Source organism: Lithobates pipiens, unplaced genomic scaffold (assembly GCF_037356315.1).
Source record: "Lithobates pipiens isolate NorthernLeopardFrog02 unplaced genomic scaffold, aLitPip1_a1.2 Scaffold_23, whole genome shotgun sequence".
Classification (NCBI taxonomy): domain Eukaryota; kingdom Metazoa; phylum Chordata; class Amphibia; order Anura; family Ranidae; genus Lithobates; species Lithobates pipiens.
The window spans coordinates 115098245-115118031 of record NW_027507785.1 but is presented as its reverse complement, the minus strand read 5'-3'; the positions used below and the strand labels follow the sequence as shown (position 1 = coordinate 115118031).

General features: G+C 40.1%; 1 protein-coding gene across 2 annotated transcripts in view; it reads right to left on the bottom strand.

Moving 5' to 3' along the window:
• The window catches only part of ELFN2 (extracellular leucine rich repeat and fibronectin type III domain containing 2), a 219404-nt gene extending 200203 nt beyond the window's left edge, over window positions 1-19201 (bottom strand). For both annotated transcript variants that reach the window (XM_077452241.1, XM_077452242.1), the window contains exon 1: window positions 18509-19201. The gene's annotated coding sequence lies outside the window, so the exon portion shown is untranslated. The remainder of the gene's footprint in view (window positions 1-18508) is intronic.
• Between the last annotated feature and the right edge of the window lie 586 nt (window positions 19202-19787).

Sequence of the window (19787 nt, the reverse complement as noted above, 5' to 3'; positions counted from 1 at the left end):
TGATGGAAATCAGGGCAAATGGTGATCCAGGCCTGATCACAAACAGAATTCATCCTACTGAGTACTTTCTAGGATAAAAGCTTATTTTCTTGCAATAAGAAAAGGAATCGCTGATTTGGAGAGGCCTCAATCCTTTAAGCCTTTGACTTCAACAGTTGTGCCATTAAACCAAGCAACCATAAAGCAGGATGGTTCTTGGAATAGAAGATGATAGAAGAACAGATGACATCTCCTTTGGCCAGTCCTATGAACATCAACAGAATACCCTCCACCTCAGTCCTGTGGAGCAGACAATAATGGAGCTTTAGGGAAAAAAAAGTATAAATAAGGTTATCCAACTGAGCCACTAGAACATTTACTGCTTCTTCCAGGGGACCTCTGTAACTTGATACAAGCCTGTGAATTTTTTTGTTGAACCTGGATGCCAGGAGGTCTGCTACCGGCATCCCCACCTGTGACACAGGTCCTGAAACACCTCCAATTGCCTGTGTCCAGGCACTGGCAGCTGCAGAAGTCTGTCTGCCAATTGTCCACACCTGGGATGTAAGCAAGAGACAAGGCCGGAACGTTAAGTTCTGCCCAGGACAGAATCCTTTCTATCTCTATTACTGAGCAAGACTTCTGGTTCCACTCTGATTCCACTCTGGTTCCACTCAGATCTATGCCACTACCTGCCCCTGCAATCAGCATCTCCAGTGTTGTACAGACAACCAAGTCAACTGAAGCTCCAGAATGTCGATAGGGAGATGGAATTCCTCTGGCATCCAAATCTCCTGGACTGATAAGGTGTCTAGGACTCCTCCACAGCCTGCTAAGCTGGTATCCAGTGTCAGGGTCCCCCAAGAGATCAGAAGAAAATATTTGAAGGATTTGCAACATGGTCTTCTGTAATCTGTAATCAGTTGGTTCAGAGACTGAACCGATTTCTCCCAACATAATAGAATGTTTAGTTGTAGGGATCTGAAGTGGAACTAGGCAAACAGAATTACCTCAAAGGAGGCTACCATCAGTCCCAGTCCTGCAAGTGTAACAAGGCAAGCACAGAGTCTAGAATGTTGGTTAGTACATGAGGTGTGGAAGACCAGCTGAATGGCAGACCATGACCTGGAACTGCCAGGTATCCACAAAAAAGCAAAAGAAACAATGATGTGCAGGAAAAATAAGGACATGCAAGTAAGCGTCTTTGATATCTACAGAAGTCTTCCTTATGATGGAGGCTATAACAGACCTGATGGTTTCTATGTGGAGTTCTTGGGTCAGAATGAAGCCATTCAGGATCCTGAGATCCAAGATGAGAAGAATGCCTACTTTTGGTTATATATGTAATATTTTTGAGGTTTAGTTTTGGCATGGTTTCATTGATGAGTTATAATACAGCATTACCATTAGCCATGCACCCCTTAATTTGGTGAATAAAGTAAGGTGCTGGATGGACTGGACCTCTACAGGTCACATATTAATTCTGCAGTGGAAAGTGCTGAGTTACGCAATGAGTTAGCAATCAGAGATGTAATTTGGCCAATGAAATATTGCATAACTGTGGTGAAATCCTTCTTTAAAACTGAGGAGGAGGGCCCACGAAGATGAGGAATGTAGAGACACAAGTAGAGGCAGAATTGTAGGATGTCAAGCTCTTGAGAAGGGGGCACTGTTAGCAGTCCCAAAACTGTTAATGAACTGGAGGGATCTGGTACAGCGAGACTACTCCGTGTGTGTTTTGAATTTGAGGTATTGTACTGCAAGCAGGAACAACATAATACAATATCTTGGGTCCATATGGTGGAACCGTGTGTCTCTTGCACAAAGGAGCAGTGGCAGGAAGGTGCTAACTTACACTGAACGGAGGGAACAAGAGCACAGAGTATGTGCTTGCAACAGTCCACCTAGTGATACAGCACTCAGCCCTTCAATGTTTTAACCCTTTTCAAAGAAAACCAAAGGAAAATATGAATAATAATAGTCCCCAATGGTTCTAAATAAAGTATCTCCTGGTGGTCAGGCCACAGAGGTTATTATTATTATTATTTATGTTCAGTAAGTCATTGTTATATTGTTATATTTCATAATATATAGCCACCCTCTGTAAAAATACCACCCTATTGTTGGAGCTACAGTTGGTGAACTTAGACCCCTGATGGGTAACAGGACAGCTAGGTGTAGGAGACTCCACGGGAAACTGGTCCATGCTTAGAGTGCTTAGAAGGCATACAACACCAAGAATTTCTGCCAAGCATTTAACTCTAATGCTGGCCAAATACCTGGCATTCATCAGGCAAATACAAGCAGATTTCTAACCCTAAAATTTCCAAAAGGATGAACATAGCCCACCTCCAACGGTTTCAGTGAACACTGTGAAATTATATTTCATTGGCAGTAGCCTGCTTTGACCAATTGGATGTTTTCCTTTTACTACCAACAGTTTACATATTTACAGTATATCTATACTGTAGGAATGGAAGTATATAGTTCTAGATGCAATGATAGAATCTGAGCCAGGAAGTATACAACATGTATGAAAGTGTTATCCAGAACATCACATTCTTAAGAAAAACATTGACAGATGATTAGCTCCAAGGCAGCAAGCATGATTACATAGATAATGTGCAGTTCAGCTATTCAAGGACATAGACTGTCATAGGGAGCCAAAGCCTTAACACAAGCTCTCAATTCACTTGCCAATAAGTTGTATAGGCATTCCTCTTCAACAGATAGGTGAAAAGCTTACCATTTCTATAGAATAACCTTAACACCACCAACATCCTGTAGAAAACAACTGGGGCATTTAGACTTTTAAATGCAAAAAAAAGTCTCTGGGCACATTTGACTAGTTGTTTTTGTTACTAACAGCCTATCTTTTCTTTTCCAGAGGTCCTTGATCAGTTTAAAGCGTGGAAAAAATAGAACTTTAACCATCCAAAATTGTTTTAAACTTTATTAAAGAAGCAAACCAAACACATGCAAAAACACTCTAAGCCCTTGTACACACGGTCGGAAATTCCGACCACAAAATCCCTTGGATTTTGTCTGACGGACTTTGTCCGAAACTGGTGTTGCATACACACAATTGGACAAAGTTGTCGGAAAATCCGATCGTTCGTAATGTGATGAAGTTATTTAGTTATGACGGGACTACGTTCAGGCAAGTAGCCAATAGCTTTGGTCTAGGAATTTGATCTGATCATGTGTGGCACTTTGTCCGATCAGAATTCTCTACAAACGGTCGGACAAAGTAAGATTTTCCAATCGGATATTTTTTATATCCAGCTCTCAAACTTTGTTGGTCAGACATTCCGACAGAAAAAGTCAGATGAAGCTCACACACTCTCGGTCGGATTATCCGACAACGCGGTTCGAACGGACATTTTCCTTCGGAATGTCTGACCGTGTGTACAAGGGCTTATAGAAACAGCCATGCTCAGACTTTGTCAACAAGTTCTACAGCAGTGATATTGAATCATCTATTCCGCTTCATTACATGTAAGACCACCAGCTTAGGTCTCATAGACTTGGAAGCCAAATCAGGAGTGCTATGTACATTCCTATAGCCCACTGAGTGCTCACAAGCATCGGGGGATGCAAAATGGGATACCTCACACCTGTATTGATTCTATGACCTAAAATTGGTATGGTTTGATGAGTTACATTGAAACTAGTTCAATTCACTTGAGGTTTAAATATGGCTGCCCATCTAATTACTTATTACCCCTCTGTGTAGTAGCTCTCACACTAGTAACACTAATTATCTGTAAACATGCTTCTAATGACCAAAGAGCATTATAGCTTCACAATGGTGTTTCTACTGATGAGGAAACCCAATTTCATGGGTTTCAGTAACATTGTGACTGCTGAAGCCAGATTGAAAAGTGGATGTTATTATTATAATACAAGCATACAGGGTTATCTGCATGCAGGGGGAGCAACACAATAAGTAATATTGGATTGAATGTTTTTGCTCTGCCAAACTACAGATCTCTAATACAATGTATATATCCTAAAGTCTGTGGGACCTAGCTGTCTAACTTTCTTTGAAGTTCTCAATTAATACTGGTAGAATTAATTGATATATTAATGGTCATTCACACAGGCATGCTACTTCCACCAGATACTCCAGAGAACAAATCTTCAAAAGACATAGACTAATCTCCCAGCAGGAGGTGTAAATTTGCATTCTAACACAAAAACACATGAAACAAAGATGTTACAGAGCTTCTAAATACAAAATATATGCAACAAATCAAAAACGAAATGTCTGATAAACAAAATGTCTCTTCCATTTTCCCCTTGCAAGGAGCGTGTAAATGCTCCTGTTCTTTGACTGCTGATGGTCTCATTCCAGCATCCTGGTATTTGCTACGATGCATCCCTCTCTGTCTGTCCACCTGCAAGGTGATTAATGTGGCCAGTCACTGGGTGGAGACCAAACCTGATTTAAGCCAGCCAAGCCTGCAGTTTCATACTTATGATAGCATGTGTATTACATGTTCCTAGCTCCCTGTTTGTCTACCCTGCCTGCTAGTGTAGATCCCTTGTTTATGACCTCGGATTGGAACTAGATTTCACCAGAAAGTGCTGTAGATAAATTATGAATATATAGATCCTGCTGTTAGTGTTCTTTGGGAAACAAATACCCCTTCAAATGTTTTCATTGAATACACAATTTTGTGCTCTAAAAAAAATCACATTTAAAATTGTCCAAAAATGTTTAAACTACTCTTATGCCCAAATGTCTTATGTACAAGGGTATCTAAAGCCAAGAACAAAAATTCTATATTTTACAGATTACCTGTCCTTAGATATGATAACTCCATTCATTTTCTTTTTTTACAGACTTGTTTTCCTTTGTACCTGATGATTCTGCTGGTAACCAGTGTTAATTTTGATGTTTTAGTCATAGTCCTTTGACTTAAGTGCCATTTTAGTTTTAGTTGTATTTTAGTCATCTGAAATGTTTTAGCTTTAATCATATTTTAGTCGACTAAACATGCATTACAGACACAGATTAAGCCGTTGTGAAATATAACTTTATACTATAACTAAATATTGCTTTTTGACAAACAGAAGTGCAAGTTTAAAATACAAAAAAAAAAAAAACTGTAAACTCTTATGGCTGTAATGCCATTGCACATATTACCTGAATATATTACCAACATTAAATATAAGTGGAAAAAAAGAAAGAAAGGCCTTTTTCTTATTTTTTTCTCTTTCAGCAGCTTAATAGATGCTTCTTACTTATCCCTGCAATAGTGCAATACATGTTTAAACTTTAATGTGCTATTATTATAGGCTCTGGATGGAAATGCGTTGCCGATTTAGAAATGGCCAGCAGAGTAGTGTTAATTTTGATGTCAATTTTCGATTTAGTTTTAGTCATAGTCTTATGACTAAAATGCCATTTTAGTTGTAGTCGTAGTTTAGTCATCTGAATTGTTTTAGCTTTAGTTATATTTTAGTCGACTAACATAGTGTTTATTTAGTCGGCGAAAATATGTAAGTCGAAGAAATTAACACTGCCGATAACACACTTGCTGCCCTAGGTTGACGATGCTCACTCACTGCAGAAGAGTAGTGTTACAACCCTAGGACCCTAGGATAGGATAGGATAGGATGCTTTAGGACTACAAAACACCTTCTTCTCCTCTTTTCATACGGAGGAGATGCACTTTAATCCACAGAGATAGCTGGAAACAATACCAATGAATATAAGTGCACTAGAGGCACCTCACTGGATTGCTGGCAGCAGCAACGGGTATTTTTTAAACATTTCGAGCAAATATAGATAAACACTTTCAGCTGTATATTTAATGGATTAAAATGGAGCAAATAAGAGAAATTCATTGTTAGGGTTCCCAAACATTTTAATTTACAGGTAAGACTAACTAATTTGTCTCCTTTTTTTCATTTTGGAGTTTTATATGGAACATTTAATTTAGGCTCCTCCACAAGCCAACCAAGACTACCTACTGTAGATATATTGAAATCAGTAAGAAATATTTTAATGAATGAAACAAGCTGCTCAGAGATAGCATATCTAATTAAGGTAAATATTGATTAGCTGGCTATGACACATACTGGAGGTACAGACTGCATGCTTTTTCTCATATTGTCTATACTGTGCATCTGCTTCCAAATAAATGTCCTAAAAACTGGCATCGCAATAGATAGCCAACCTTAATACCAGTTACAGTGTTAATATTAATATGAATACAGCATTATTATTACTGATATTAAAACTATTAATATTTTACTACAGGAACTCATTTTTATTCAAGATTTATCCTAGTCACTGTCACAGGAACTTGGAATGATCTGCCAGCACTAGGGTAGTAGAGGAAAACGAAGCTGGTCTATGAATCCTGACCCACCCGAATTAAATGGAGACACAGCGTGGAAGTAATTCTAAACTCTAAACATTTTTTACCTTAATACATTCCTGCCCATCTGCAGCTCTTCTCTCCCCTCACTTACAGGTCTCACAGGCTTTGCTGAGGCAGCAGGAGCCATTGGCTCGGCTCCTACTGCTGAGAATCTAAGCTAGTGATGAGGGAGTGGGGATGGGGCCAACAGGGCCGTTTTAAAGGCAGGGCAAAAGGTGCAGTTGCCCAGGGCCCTGTCATTGTTGTGGGACCCAAAGCAGCTGCCTCATACTTGCCAACTATCCTAGTTTAAATTTCCTCATCCCTTGAGGTTTTAGTCCTGTGTTGTGTCCCAATATCTCAAAGTGTGAAGTGCTGCTACTAATGCTGCCCAGCTCTGCCCTATTGTGTAAATATGACTCACCTGCAGACCCTGTGTTTACATGTAAATTACCAGCATTCATATGTAAATAGTGTTGGCCAACAGCATTGATATGTATATCATGCCCCTCTGAGGTGATATCCACAGTAATCTCCAGCAACCAATCAACAAGCAGAAATCATGTGCTATAACCTCTAGCAACTAATCAGTGAGCCGTAATGGGTGCTACAACCTCTAGTAACCAGTAAGTGAGCGGTAATGATACACTGAAAACTCTGGCAACCAATTGCAATAGCTGCCTGATCTAATTCAGTAAACTGATTTTAAGTCTAGCTGCTATTTATTGTATGTCTCAGAGCAGGCAGAGAGCAAAACTGCATGGGGGGAGGCCCCAAGAAAAATTTTGCCCGGTCCAATCAATATTAAAGACGGCCCTGGGGGCCAAGTCTCTGTTTATTGACACAGACAGCAAGACTCAAAAGCGAGCCCACATGAGTTCCCCAATGGGGTGCGTCTTCCTATTGGGGGCACTATTCAGAGAGGAGGAGCCTGGATGGCCAGTGGGGGACCAGAGAAAAGGAGGTTTGTGTTACTATATGTAATTGTATTTCACAGAGCATGTATGTATTGATATGTTTGTTATTTAAAAAATAAATTCCATTACAACAACTACAAAACTATTACAAAACTAGAGAAAAGAAACTAAGAACAAATGTAGAGATATTGCCAATAGCAACCAACTAGGTTTCGCTTCTCATATTATGAAAAAATGAAATAAAAATTCTGCTTGGTCTCTATAGACAACTCAACTTTTGTGTTCTTCTTTTGTCCATTTTGAAAGAACTTTCTCTAGCAGAAAAGAGCAGAGGTATTACATGATGTTGTGCCTTTATTAAAAAGCAGGAGGAACTTCTATTCCTCTGCTGTTAGTCACATGTTCAAAATAATAAATAAAAACAGCCTTTAAAATAGAGAGTACAAATAAATAAATAATAGTAATTAACTGTTTTAAGGCATACAAATATATATTGGAAATTAAATCCCTATTATTTTGTGGAAATAACATCATGCGGGCGGATTTTTGCCAGTCACAGGCTTTGGCACATCCCCCCAGCCTGTGTCTTATAATAAGAGGGAGGTGAAGCCTCCATTAATCTACATATGTATCCCGCCCCTATTGTGTTTAACTGGTTAGTGGGCAAGGAGGAGGAGGGTGGATTGGGCTGTCATTTACCACTGTGTATACACCTGCATGTGTGACTCTATAGTCACATGGGCTGCTCAGATGTGATAGCGATAAAATGTTCAGCATAGAAATTCATTGAAAACTGAGCATGTGCAGAGTTGCCATCACAGCTGCAAAATTCCTAGCTGAATTTGGGACAGATAGAGACCAGTAGAATCAACCAGGTTTTTTTGCAGAATACAGAAAACAAATCTCACAGTGACAGAGAGTATGAACAGCATGTATTACACTGGTTATTGATAGTTTTTTATGATGTGGGTTTAGTGACAAAGAAAAAAAAAGCCCTGCCATTACCAGGATGGCTGTCCCCAAACAGAGATTCAGTGCAGAACAAGGGATGGCTTGTCAGAAATGAATAAAGTTCAGCTGCAGGAGAACCACAGACAATACTCGTAACTAGTCCTTTGCCCTCTGCCTGCCTTATTTTGGGGGAAGCCTCCAGAGGTTAGTACCTCTTTATCACAAAGGTCCTAAACAAGGAAATAGTCAAAAAGTGTGTGTCAATTGGATTGCGCAGCAATATATATCGCTATTAAGCCTAAGTTTACACCTTCGCGTGTTGGGTGGGCTGCGTTTGCGTGGGCACAGCAGCCCATTCATTTGAATGGGCTGCTGTGCCTTTCAAAATGCAGGGAAAAGGTCCCTGCACCTTTCCAGAAATTGCAGCTCACACGGGAACTGCACTGCAGTGCAGTTCCCAGTGTGGGTGTAATTTCCAGCATGGGTGGTGTGCCATTAAGATTAATGGTACCCGCAAGCAGTTCCTGCATTTTGTATGCGAGTGGCTGCAGCTACAGGACGAAGTGTGGGTCCCGCAGCGGCTTCATGTCTTCACCTAATATGGCTATGTGGCCATATTAGGTCAATGATGTCAACAGCATTGCTGTAAATTTTTGTACATGTAGCTGTAGGACGGGAATACCTCAGTCGCAATTGATTGGGGAAACTCTAAGCCCTTGTACAGGAATGTGTCCTATCGGACCGTTTTGTCAGATATTCCTACTGTGTGTGGTCTCCATCGGACTGTTTCTGTTGGAATATCCTACGGACCAACTTTTCCAACTTGCCAGTAAAATTTCCCGACAAAATGCTCCGATCGGACATACTCCGATCATGTGTAGCCTACTCTGACGGACAAAGTACCATGCATGCTCAGATCAAATTCCTAGACCAAAGCTATTGGCTACTAGCCTGAACGTAGTCCCGTCGTAACGAAATAATGCCATCACGTTATGTACAATCGGATTTTCCGACAACTTTGTCCGACTGTGTGTATGCAATATCACTTCAGAATTACTCCGACGGATTTGATTGTCGGAATCTCCGACCGTGTGTACAAGGGCTAACAGCTTACTTCCAAGTTTGTCCAAACATGGGTTTGAAACAAACCCAAGCTCATTCCTACTGGTGATCATTGTCAGAGTGAGAAGCATTCCAGAATGTATTGATATTACGAATATGGTAATATGAACATAGATATACTTAAAGTATAACTGAAGGAAAAACTTTTTTTTCCTTTCGGAGTGGAGAGGGATATTCGATTTTCATTGCTACCTCTGTCCCTGTGGGGGAGAGTTACCCTCTCTATATGTCCTGTTTACCAGTATAATTGAAAGTGAAAGTAAAAGAAAATCACACATTTTGGGTTATTCCCAGATAAGTCATAGAGGGGAAATCTTCCAATGGCAACACTAGTTCTAGTGACCTGAGGGCCCCAAAGGATCCCTTTAATTTGCAGGGATTCTCACTAGGGATGAGCCCAATGTTCGAGTTGAACGCAAGTTCGACCTGAACATCGACATTTTTTTTTTACATTTGGCGCAGGGTTCCCTTTGAAATCGATACCAGACCTGAAGTGTCTGGTATTGATTTTAAGGGGGGCACCCCTGCCATTTTTTTTTAATTTGGTGTGGCGTTCCCCTTAATATCCATACCAGACCTGAAGGGCCTGGTATGGAATTTGGGGGGACCCCCACACAATTAAAAAAAAAAAAATTGGTTCGAGGTTCCCCTTAACCACTTTCAGACCGGACCATTTTGCTGGCTTAAGACCAGATCACTTTTTGCGATTCGGCACTGTGTCGCTTTAACTGAAAATTGCGCGGTTGTGCGACGTGGCTCCCAAACAAAATTGACGTGCTTTTTTTCCCACAAATAGAGCTTTCTTTTGGTGGTATTTGATCACCCCTGTGTTTTTTATTTTTTGCGCTATAAACAAAAATAAAGTGACAATTTTGAAGAAAATGCATTATTTTTTACTTTTTGTTATAATAAATATCCCCCAAAAATATATAAAAAAAACATTTTTTTCCCTCAATTTAGGCCGATACATATTCTTCTACTTATTTTTGGTAAAAAAAATCGTAATAAGCGATTATTTATAGGTTTGCGCAAAAGTTATAGCGTTTACAAAATAGGGGATAGTTTTATGGCATTTTTATTAATATTTTTTTTTTACTAGTAACGGCAGCGATCAGCGATTTTTATTGTGACTGTGATATTATGGCGGACACATCGGACATTTTTGACACACTTTTGGGACCATTGTCATTTATACAGCAATCACTGCTATACAAATGCAGTGATTCCTGTGTAAATGACACTGGCAGTGAAGGGGTTAACCAGTGGGTGGCAGTGCAGGGGTTAAGTGTTCCTAGGGGTATGTTACTAACTGTGGGGGGCTGGGCTTTGTTTTAGTGAACACTGATCTCTGCTCCAATCACATGGAGCAGAGATCAGCGCCACTTGTTGCTAGGCAGAACGGGGAGATGTTGTTTACAATGGCATCTTCTCGTTCAGCCGCCCCGTGAGACGATCGTGGGTATGTCCCCGGCGATCGAGTCCCTGGGGACCCGCGACCAGAACTCACAGGGGTCCCGACCGGCACGCGAGCGCAACGCCAGGGCGGCATTTAAAACTGGACGTACCTGTACGCCAATATGCCTGCCCGTGCCATTCTGCCAATGTACATCGGCGTGCGCCGGTTGGGGAGTGGTTATTATTCATACCAGACCCAAAGGGTCGGGTAATGGACTGTGGGGGAATCCCATGCTGTTTTTTTCCATTACTTTTATGTGTAGTGCAGGGACCGACAATTCATTATAGCCATGAGTAATTTTAAATTACTTTTTTTACCTTAGAAATGACATTTTGCTCTTGGACTGTTCTAAACACGGAAAACATGCGCCACTTTACAGGCATACTATAGACACCCCCCAGGTATGAAATTTAAAGGAATATTTCACTTTTATTGTTTCACTTTAAGCATTATTAAAATCACTGCTCCCCAAAAAAACTTTTTTTTGCATTGATACATGTCCCCTGGGGCAGGATCCAGGTCCCCAAACACTTTTTATGAGAATGACTTGCATATAAGCCTTTAAAATTAGCACTTTCGATTATTCATGTTCGTGTCCCATAGACTTTAACGGTGTTTGTGTGTTCCAAAAAAATGTTTTGCCTGTTCGTATGTTCTGCTGAGAACCGAACCGGGGGGGTGTTCGGCTCATCCCTACTTCTCGCTACATACTTTGGCTATGGGCCAGGAAGTGAATGCAAATCTCCTCAATGGGACACAAAAAATTTCTGAGGGGTATAACCTTCTCTTACTCTATCCAGAATGAAAAAAAGTTTTGCCTATAGTTCTACTTTTAGATTACAAAGATTACAAGTCATCACTGTGTAAAATATCACTTGCTTGTACCGGGTAATAATTGTGAAGGTTCTATGTGGTGTTCTATATGAGGTTGATGAGATCAGAAAAAAGAGCCATCTGAGGCAGAGGTCCAGATTTAGAAGAAATAGAGCTTTTCAGTAGATAAATATTTATCTGACAAAAATCTAGAGAACTATAATCTGTGGACCAGAAGTAAGATTTATTTTGGATACCCTGTTAGCATATGGGGCACAGGGATTCCGATTTTATTTTCTTTAGAAGCACCCCCTGCCACCTGAAATATTTAGCACCAGCCACCACTGCCTGATAGGTATGTAACATTTAACCCCATTCACACTGGTGCGACTTGTCATGCAATTTTATAGGTCCAAATTGCATGAAAAGTCGCACCCTATTGTTAGCAATGGAACTGTTAAAATCGATGTGACAATGAAAAAAAAAATTCTGCACTATTTTTGTGATTTCAGGTGCGACTCGCATAGACAGTGGTGCATGAAGTCACACAGATGTCAACCAAGTCGCGACTGAAGTCGCACTGACATGCGGCTTTGAACTAAAGTGGCAAAATTTCAAAGTCGGATTCTGTGTGCACGGGGGCTTAAGGTAATAGTTAATTAAGAATGTTCATTTTGTGCACAAAGGAGAATAGAACACCCAATGCCACACTCCCCTCCAAACTTACAACCAATATAATGGCTCAGAAAAGTGGCTTCAAATTTTTTCTACATTCTGCAAATAGGTGTTGCATAGATGAGCAAAATGAAGCTCCATGAATATTTTCAGTGCTGCAGTAGCTACTTGAAGGGGTTTGTGAAGGGATCTTGTAGCGTAAGAGGAAGAGAAAATGCAGAAAAAGACTCTTATAACTCACAGGAACTGTGCTGCCAGCAATTTTTTCATGTTTATTTGGTAAATGGCGTGGGTAAGTGGGACAATAACAACAGAGAGCTTATTAGCAATACATTTATATGAAGTGCCAACTATTTATTAACCATTCACCTAATTCATTTTTAGTTTGGTAATTTTAAAATACAGTGGGACATGAAAGAAAACTGAAATATTCAGTTTAATGCATATAATTGTCCCTAGGTCAGATTAACTGTTAACCACTACAATACAGGGCACTTTCGCCCCCTTCAATTTTCAGCTTTCAGCGCTCTCGCACTTTCAGTCATACAACACTGTACCCAAATGAAATTTTTATCATTTTGTTTGCACAAATAGAGCTTTATTTTGGTGGTATTTATTCAGTTTTTTTATTTTTTGCGACATAAGCGAAAAAATAGCGTAAACTTGGAACAAAAAACAATTTTCTTCTTTCTATTTTAAAAGAAATCCAATAAAATCGAATTGTGTCATAAATTAAAGCCAAAATTTATTCTGCTACATGTCTTTGGTAAAAAAAAATCCGTTAAGTGTATAATAATTGGATTGTGTGATCACGAACATATGTACACAAATGATCATGTACAGATGTGTGCAGGTGATCACGGATATATGTGTGCAGATAATCATTGGGACATGGGGGACAGGTGTTTTTATTATTGGGGACATGTGTTTTTATTATTTGGGGACATGTGTGTTTTGGGGACATGTGTGGGGACATCGTGTTTTCACTGTGTTTTAGACTAGACTGGTGATCAGTGAGTAAAAAGCTGTAAAAAACTCATACTCACTGATCACCAGCCGGCTGCAGCGATCTGCTCTTCTCTCTTCGGCGACGACTTCCGTGTGAGGATACGAGAGCCGATTGCCTAGCAACCGGCTGCTTGTTTACATCACATGACACAAAAAGGCGGGCTTCTCCGTGCTCCTCATCTGGGATCTCCAACCCTACTATACCTCCAGTCCTCTCAAAAACCTGCACTGAGAGGAATGAAGGTATAGCAATAGGTGTCTCAAGTACTTGCAGCTAGCAGTACACCACCAATTGATTTTAGCAAGCAAATTTCCCTACCCCAGTTGCTAAACCGTAAAAAGAAATTCGGTCCCAGCCATCCACATGCTCAGCGTCTACATGCTAGCTTGGCCAAATTCCTATATTTTTTATATTTTTGATATAATATTTTTGATATAATATTTCACAGCAGGGCCTGTTCCTGCACCCAACGAGAACAACCGTGAGGGGTTACAGTGTTCTGGCACCACCAAAACCAAAGGCCCAATTTTTATGATCCTGTTTAACAGGGCCATGTAATTAAAATTTTTGATATAATATTTAACAGCAGGGCCCGTTCCTGCGCCCCACAAAACAACATTAACTGTGAGGGGTTACAGTTTTCTGGTGCCACCAAAACCAAAGGCCCAGTTTTTCTGCCCCTGTTTAACAGGGCTAACTAATTACAATTTTTTAGATAATATTTCACAGCAGCGCCCGTTCCTGCACCAAAAAAGAGTAACTGCGAGGGGTTACAGTGTCCTGGCACCACCAACACCCAAGGCCCATTTTTTCTGCGGAGTATATAGAGCAGTAGTATAGTATATATACTGCTGTTCAGAGTATATAGTGCCTGGGGGACCCCCATGCCATTTAAAAAAATGATGTGGGGTTCCCCTTAATATCCATACAAGACCTGAAGGGCCTGGTATGGATTTTAGGGGGGCATTCACACATTTTTTTCTAATTTTTGTGTGGGGTTCCCCCATAATATTCATACCAAAGGGCCTGGTAATGGACTAGGGGAACCCACAAGGTTTTTTCAATATTGCCGGGATCCGACAATACATTACAGGCGCGAGCAGTTTTAAATTAAATTTTTTTCCTTTAGAAATTAAATTTTGCTGTGGTACTGCTATAAACATGGGAAAGATGTGCTACTTTACAGGCAGACTAAGGAGACTCCCCATACATGATATTTAAAGGAATATTTCATTTTTATTGTTTCACTTTAAACATTATAAATCACTGCTGCCAAAAAAACTGACGTTTTTAAAACTTTTTTTTGCATTGATACATGTACTCTGGGGTAGAACTTGGGTCCCCAAACACTTTTTATGGCAATAACTTGCATATAAGCCCTTAAAATTATCACTTTTTATTTTTCATGTTCACGTCCCATAGACTTTAATGGTGTACACATGCTTGCACAAATGTTTTGCCTGTTCGCATGTTCTGCTGCAAACCAAACCAGGGGTGTTCAGCTCATCCCTAATCATCAGTAAAAATAGTATTCATATTAACAGCTGTTTTCACAATATGATAATATTCTAACCCATGTTAGGACCCAAACCCAGGTGAGGACCCAGAAAATAAAAAATTATTCTTTTGGGTGATTATAGCAGAAGGCTATAATTTAGGGTACCAAGCTTGTGTCTACGAGGATTAATGGTAAAATTCCAGCCCTGATTTTCCAATTTTCCAATTCCAAGCAGATAGTTATTCTTTTTATTTCTCTCAGCTACAATACCATACAAGAATGATTGAGACCCTCAGGCAAAAGCCTAATGAGACAGGTACCATATAAACCCTATAGATAAGTGACAGGAATTGTGATGCCTTGAAGAGTCCTAGAGACAGATATTCAGATCATTTAATTTCAGAGAGCCATCACTCATGTGGGTGCTTCAGCATTAGATAAATAGTTCAGTTTATATGTACAGCTCAAGCATAGAGAATGCCCAAATTGTCTAATGATGATCATAGACATGAGATGATTGCCGAGATTTGGATGTAATTTCATGTCTATGGGCACTGACAGACAACTCTAATCTTTGCGGTTTCCCTTGAGATACTCCAAGACAGCACTGGTAGTGATAGCATATGCCTCCCTCCCTCCTTTTTGCTTCATATCATAAGCAAAAGCAGGTTCAAACTACCTGAGCACTTATGCCTGAAGCTAGACCAAGATAGGTCTTCAAAATGGTTGGTTTGTGCCTGAAAGTCTGGCCATCCTCTGATGCCTACTACCAGATTTATTCCTGCGTGGTCTGTTATCCACACCCCATGTTTTAAAGTGCATAAACCATATTTATTACTATTTAATATTACGTTTTCAAAGGAAGTCAGAAACCAGTGTTTTTATGCCTCATGCATGGTTTCTTTATTTTGTATTGAGTAGCAATCATAGTGGGAGATGGCACCTAATTTGTCAAAAAACACCTGGCAGTGATATTTGACGCTGGGTTTGATTTACTAAAACTGGAAAATGCAAAAACTGGTGCAACTGGCAATGGTAGCCAATCAGCTTTTCTAACTTCAGCTTGTCCAAATAAACTTTGACAAAAAATTGAAAGCTGATTGGTTTATCTGCCGAACTGCTCCAGCTTTAGTAAATCAACCCAATGTCTTGCAGCCAGGATGGAAAATGTTGACATATCATCCCAGAATTTGCCATATCTTGCCCCATCTACAATCCCTGCATGAATTCTATACATCTGACTTGCAACCTGAAAGACTCAGATATGGTTGACTGCAATCATAAATATGGTAAAACTCTAGCTGATCAATACTCAAATCAACTAGCTAAATCTTTTATTGTGAGCCACATTGAAGACAACTGTAGGTTGGTGACAGTTGCCCAGACTGGTTAATTTTGGACAGTTAGATGTAAATTGGCATATCGGCAAGTATGCTTACAGCTCAATAGCCTGAGATATACATGTTTATTGGTTTGACCTTTTGTAAATGTCCCAATGCAGTTTAAAGCAAATGTCACAAGCTTTTTAGTGCACTGAAACTGCGAGACTTGTTGTCAGCCCTGCCTATTTGCTAGTTGTCAAACTACTAAATCCAACCAATTCTTATAATCTCCACAGAATAGGGATTAAAGCTGTCTATACACTGTTTGGAGTATGCCCGGTTCCTGATAAAACAGCCAACACATAATTAGTAGTTGCCCCCCTTATATCTGACATCCTTAGAAAAAAATTAAAAATGAAAGGAGCCAGGGGAAAATTTGTTGACCGAACAGGGGCTGCATCCAATCAGTTGCAGTTGCTGTTTGGGTATTATGACAGCCAGTGAGTTGCCTGACATAAAACTACCACAGCTGTATAAGAAGGAGAAATTGGTAATCTTTTTTCATTCATCCTGTAGGCCAGCTTTATTATGGAAAAATCAAGGGATCTAGACGGAAAATTATTGGCTGAACAGCATCTGTCAAAGTCCAAAAGCCACAGTGGGAGATTTGTTCATTCACACCTGTATAACGTGGATGGAGGAATCTGTAAGATATTTCTTTTAGCCATAGGCTGATTGAAAAAAAATCTTTCTGTGTACAGAAGGAGGAAGGTATGAATTAGGAGGACTCTGTGAGATGGCATAAGAAGTGTGCACAGAGCAGCTATAATAAAACACTTTCAATGGTTTATTTATCAGACCAAAATATAAAAAATGAATAACTTAATTATAAGAGTTTACAAACACTTTAATATATATGACCATTGAAATTTAAATAATTAGAATCAAAAGTCTATTCTTTATTGTGTGGCTTGCCAATGTTTATGGAAGAACCTCTGCAATACCTGCTCAAGTCAAGTTCTCCCGACCTGTGGAGGTTCATGGATAAGATGCCAGACTGTTCTGCTAGTTGCAGTGAATAGAAACCTCCTCTTAAAATGAATCCTTATTTGAAATTATCTCCAGTAAAAGCTATGATACCTTTCTACTCCTGCTGTGTCACTAAACGTAAACTTGTTTTCCACATGACTGGAAAAATTTAGTGGTACAGCACTGAACATAATATGGTCAATTATGACATACTGAGAGCAATCATAACAAGGAAGAGATGTTCTTAAATTCCAAAAATATATGGGAAACCCCCTTGGAGAAAATGATAGAGCCACCCACAACCTAATCATGACAGGACATGCAGGGGAGTTGGAAAATTTCTCATCATTGTCACAGTATGGAAATGATGCTCCTGATCAGATAAAAACAATGACTAAAGCAATATAGAGTTTCTGGTTTTGATCCAAGTGAGGAGAAGTCCTTAGCAGCAGCAGCTAACGTCAGACACCACTAGACATCTAGAGCCTATGTAACTCCTCTGCAACTCCCGCAGCATAGATTCAGGCTGGAGATATGCCTTGGCTGTGCTTGTCTCTTCTATAAAGCAAAGAGCACCTGATTTGAGCATAAGTAAAGGGATCTGCATACATATACTGTATTATGCAGGAAAGAAGCATCCTGTTTGAAGAAGACACACTGTTTTGTCTACCCTGTGTATTTATATTATTGCCGTAATTACATAGTAAACTCCATTGACAAACACCATTAATACACTAGCGCACCTGCTCTACACCAACATACAAATACTGAATCATGACTTACTGTATTGGAAAGATCAATACAAAATAGGAAATTTCTTGTCAATATCATAAAAGTACAAGCATTTACAGACCTTTAATGCCATAGATGGATATAAAGCTATATAGAAAAGCACACAAACTAGTGCAGAACCTGATTAATACACCTAGACGTGCCTAACGGGTTACAGATGCAATATCCCAGATAAATGAACCCATTTCAAATCAGAACACACCCAGAGAGATCATACAGAGCTACACATTCACGTGTTACACCTCAAATCAGCATTAAGCTCCCATCACATGAGCACCCACATTCACCCAGCACACAGACTGTAAAAATACAGACACCACTGCTGTGTAATACAGTACAAGATCACACACAACATACAGAAGGATCCATAGCATAGAACGCAGAAAATGTAGAAGAAAATAACACAATCCTTCAGTGAACAATTCTAAACACAAAAACAGACTCACATATAAGGAATAAAAAACGATAATGGGTATGCGTGCCTGCGTGCGTGCGTGCGGGCATGTATGTATGTGCACATACATATAGACATTAACATATTTCTACATATGTGACCAGTCACGCAGTTTACCAGTGTCTCTGTATCATCAGTCTGTGCCTCTCATCTCTCTGGCATTAAGAATCTGCTCATCCGCTTAGCAACCGGTGTCCCTGTCACTTTCCGTGCTCTTCTTGTCACCGTTGCTCCCCCTTTACGGTGTCACCAGCAGAGCTGTGTCCCTCGCGGCGCCAGAGACAGGCACCCAGACAGAAATCTTTCCAGATCTCCCCAGCTGTCTTACTCCAACAGATAGGCACCCACACAGCGAGCAAGCGAGGGAGAGCGAGGGAGCGAGGGAGAGAGAGAGAGAAGGAGGGAGGGAGCAAAAGAAGGAGGGGGATAGATAGAACAACTACAGCATAAAAAGAGTGATGGTGCTAAGAGGATGGATGGAAGAAGCTCACAAGAAAATAACTGATCAACATCAACAATTGATCGACGCATAAATTCTAAGCAAAACAACAATAACAGCAATTAGTTGTAGAGGACGGGATAGAAATGGCAGAGAAGGTAGCGGGTGTTAAACAGCGCACAGGAGAAGAGAGATTTCTAGCACATAGAAGGCAGCAGCATGATGGATGAGAGACACACACAGAGCCATAGAAGGATCATAGGAGTGGAGAGAGCATCCTCGCAAAGGGTGACCATACTCAGCCAGTGCAGCACCAGACTGAGCCACAGAGAAGATTATTGTGGGGCAGACCTGAATGAAAGGAGAGAGAAAATCAGGATGGGGGGGGGGGGGGGGATGAAGTGTAAGAGATTCTGTGAATCAGGATGGCGAAGAAAAAAAAGAGAACCAAGAATAATGGAATATGGTGATGATGTAAAAAGAGAGAGCATGAAATCAAGAAGCAGAGAGAGAAGGAAGAGAGCTAGCAGAAGGCAAGAAATGGGAAGCCGGCAGGCTTGTGTGTACAGTAAACTGTACGTGTTAGAAAAGGTGGGGGACTATAGCATTTACAAATGTGAAAATGCAGAGTGAAGAAATAATAGAGGAAAAAAAAAAAAAACACATGCACCATATTGGGAAAAAAAAGAAACAAAAACACATAAGAAATAAGAGGGAAAAAGAACGTTGAAACAACATATTTGTCTGCTTGAATGTATGTCTATAGCATATAGACTCATGGTGAAAGGCCAAAGGACAGTTGGTCCGCAGCTGTATTACACCTGCCCAAGTCAATTTACTCTTCAGCCATTATGAAGACCCAGCTGTTAAATGACACAGTCATCTCATCCATTGTCTTGTACAACATAGATTTGCCACAACGACATAACAACTCTCAATGTCATTACTTGTCTCACG